The sequence below is a fragment of the Rhea pennata genome, unplaced genomic scaffold (genome assembly GCF_028389875.1).
Source record: "Rhea pennata isolate bPtePen1 unplaced genomic scaffold, bPtePen1.pri scaffold_31, whole genome shotgun sequence".
NCBI classification, from domain to species: Eukaryota; Metazoa; Chordata; class Aves; order Rheiformes; family Rheidae; genus Rhea; species Rhea pennata.
This window is the reverse complement of record NW_026907678.1, coordinates 1,992,976-1,996,450: the sequence shown is the minus strand read 5'-3', so window position 1 is coordinate 1,996,450 and position 3,475 is coordinate 1,992,976. Positions and strand designations below refer to the sequence as shown.

Sequence of the window (3,475 nt, the reverse complement as noted above, 5' to 3'; positions counted from 1 at the left end):
AGTACAGGACAAGGAAGGTCTTCTCAACCGCCTCTCTGGGATGGAGACCACAGGAAGGACAGGCAACCCTGTCCATTCCTGGGTGACTGTAACCTGAGCGCACACTTCCAAGGAGGCCCTTGGACCTTTCTGATTCCCCATTTTGCTCCCCACTCCCCATCCCTTTCCTAAATCAACACATTGCACAAGGGGATTGCCTTGTCCCACTGCTTACCCAGGGCCACATTCTCAAAAGCATGACAGCTGTTACCTTACCTCTTCGGCCCCTCTGCTCCTCTGAGCTGCCTTCTCTTGCCTTCTCTTTCTGGGTGGGCTCAACGGATTGGCTGGCAGCCTCTTGCTTGGCTTTGCTCAGGCACTGCTCATCTGCAGACCTGCAAATCAGAAGGACACACACATGAAGCCTCATGGGAGAGTCTTACGAAAAACTGCTGCACACTTCCCTGCACACCAAAGACGACTCACATCCTTGGAGCATGTGCTCATAACCTCTCAGCATTGTTACAGACAACATCACCAGCAAAAGGGCTGCCTCGCACATGCCCAGGTGACACAAAGCCATGCCCACAAGAGTCTCACCTCACTCATAGAATCATAGAATCAGTAAGGTTGGAAGGGACCTCTACAGATCATCTAGTCCAACCTCCCTGCTCAGCAGGGTCACCTACAGCATGTTAGACAGGGTTGCGTCCAGGCGGGCCTTGAATATCTGCAGAGAAGGAGACTCCACAACCTCTCTGGGCAACCTGTTCCAGTGCTCCGTCACTCTCACAGGGAAGAAATTCCCCCTCACCTTCAGGCGGAACTTCCTGTGCTTCAATTTCTGCCCATTGCCTCTTGTCCCATCACACAGGGCAACTGAAAAGAGTTTGGCCCCATCCCATCGACATCCTCCCTTCACGTACTTATACACATTGAGAAGATCTCCCCTCAGTCTTCTCTTCCCCAGGCTGAAGAGGACCAGCTCTCACAGCCTTTACTCGTAGGGCAGGTGCTCCAGCCCTCTGATCATCTTCATAGTCCTACACTGGACTCTGTCCAGTAGCTCCATGTGTCTCCTGTACTGGGGAGCCCACAACTGGACACAGTCCTCCAGATGAGGCCTCCCCAGGGCTGAGTAGAGGGGCAGGATCACCTCCCTCGACCTGCTGGCAACACTCTTCCTAATGCACCCCAGGAGACCATTGGCCTTCTTGGCCACAAGGGCACATTGCTGGGTCATGGTCTACCTGTCATCCACCAGTACCCCCAGGTTTTCTCTGCAGAGCTGCTCTCCAGAAGGTCAGCCCCCAGCTTGTGCTGGTGCATAGAGTATTTCTCCCTAGGTGCAGGATTCCGCACTTGCCCTAGTTGAACCCCATGAGGTTCCTCTCTGCCCAGCTCTCCAGCCTGTCCAGGTCTCTATGAATGGCAGCACATCCATCAGGTGTGTCAGCCACTCCTCCCAGCTTGGTGTCATCAGCAAACTTCCTGAGGAGGCACTCTGTCCCCTCATCCAGGTCATTGATGAAAAAGTTGAACAGGATGGGAGCCAGTACTGAGCCCTGGGGGATGCCACTAGCCTCCCACTAGAATCCACGCCACTGATGACGACCCTCTGAGCTCTGCTTTTCAGCCAGTTCTCAATCCCCCTCACTCTCCACTCGTCTAACCCACACTTGCTGAGCTTCTCTAGGAGGATGTTATGGGAGACAGTGTCAAAAGCCTTGCTGAAGTCAAGGGACACAATGTCCACTGCTCTGCCCTCATCTACCCAGCCAGTCAGTCCATCATAGAAGGCTATCAGGTTGGTTAAGCAGGATTTCCCCTTGGTGAATCCATGCTGACTACTCCTGATCACCATATTTTCCTCCATCAGTCTGGAGATGACATCCAGAATGAGCTGTTCCATCCCCCTTTCTAAGGATGGAGGTGAGGCTGACTGGCCTATAGTTGCCTGGGTCCTCCTTCTTGCCCTTCTTGAAGACTGGAGTGACATTGGCTTTCTTCCAGTCCTCAGGCACCTCTCCAGTTCTCCAGGACCTTTCCAAGATGATGGAGAGCAGCTTGGTGGCTTGGCAACAACATCTGCCAGCTCCCTCAGTACCTGTGGGTGCATCCCATCTGGGCCCATGGATCTGTGGATGTCCAGCATGCCCAGAAGGTCTTTGAGCCTTTGCACCTCAACCAAAGGAAAGTCTTCCCTTCTCTGGACTTTCTCCCTCACGTCCAGGCTACAGGATTCCTGAGGGCTGCCCTTAGCAGTGAAGATTGAAGCAAAGAAGGCATTCACTAATTCTGCCTTCTCTGTATCCCTTGTCACCCGGGCCCATGCCTGATGGAGTAGGAGGCCCACATTTTCCCTAGTCCTCCACTTGCTGCTGATATATTTGAAGAAGCCCTTCCTTGACATCCCTTGCAAGACTCAACTCCAAATGGGCCTTAGCCTTCCTCGCAGCATCTCTATGTACTCTGACTATATTTCTATAATTCTCCCAAGTAGCCTGTCCCCCCTTGCACATTCTGTGTATTTTCTTCTTCTATCTGAATTTGGCCAAGAGATCCTTGCTCACCCATGCAGGTCTCCTGGTCCTTTTGCTGCACTTCTTACTCATAGGGATGCACCGCTCTTGAGCCTGGAGAAAACCTCAAGCGCCCAACGTGGGGCTCGAACCCACAACCCTGAGATTAAGAGTCTCACGCTCTACCAACTGAGCTATCTGGGCTGCCTATTTGATGCACTCCGGCTCGTGCCTTGGTCTTTTTGCCTGTCCCCTCCACATCACTGGTCTTCATTAAAGGAAGATGACTGCAGGAAATTATGCCCTTGACAGCAAGGCCTTCATCTCGAATGACAAAATGGCAAAGCTCTTCACACCTGCACCACTTGGGTGGTTGGCACAGGAAGGACATGCTGGCCTGCTCATGCATGGGCCTCTGTGGACAGAGCATGGACTCCTCTAGCCTTCCAGTCTGCTTCCCTATGAGGTTCTCAGCCCTCTCACACTCCTCATCTTCTTCGGCCTTCCCTTCCTGAAGGACCCTGTTACTCCCTGGTGTCTTCTGGGGTCATTCTTTTCTCAGATCTGCATTCTGAAATGGGGGCCAGCTGGGACAGCCTGGCCACTGGAGAAGGTCTCTCTGGCATGGGAGACACACAGGCCTATGAGGGGAAGGCATACAGAGTCACGTGTTTCCCTGCGATTGCTCTGTGTGGTGTTACAGTACCTTTTCTTTCGGCCTGCTCAGCAAAGGCCCTTCCTGAAGCTGCATCTTTATGCACAAACCTGGAAACAAGAAGGCGACAGTGCTTTCAGCACAGCGCAACACGGCCCCTGGCAGTCTCCACCCAGCAGCTGCAAAGAGGGAGAGCAGAGAGCTACTGTCAGCTCTCCTCTTTGACAAAGCAGAACACAGCACACGTTGGCAATATAGCTTAGGAGCCTGAGTGCATGTAACCTCAATGCCGGGCTGGGCACAAGAGCCCCCAGTCAGA

The 3,475-nt window shown here is 53.1% G+C and overlaps 1 non-coding gene across 1 annotated transcript; it reads right to left on the bottom strand.

The window, feature by feature from the left end:
* Positions 1-2,632: 2,632 nt before the first annotated feature.
* On the bottom strand, positions 2,633-2,705 carry TRNAK-CUU (transfer RNA lysine (anticodon CUU)). The gene has a single exon. It is a non-coding gene; the product is annotated as a tRNA-Lys (tRNA).
* Between the last annotated feature and the right edge of the window lie 770 nt (positions 2,706-3,475).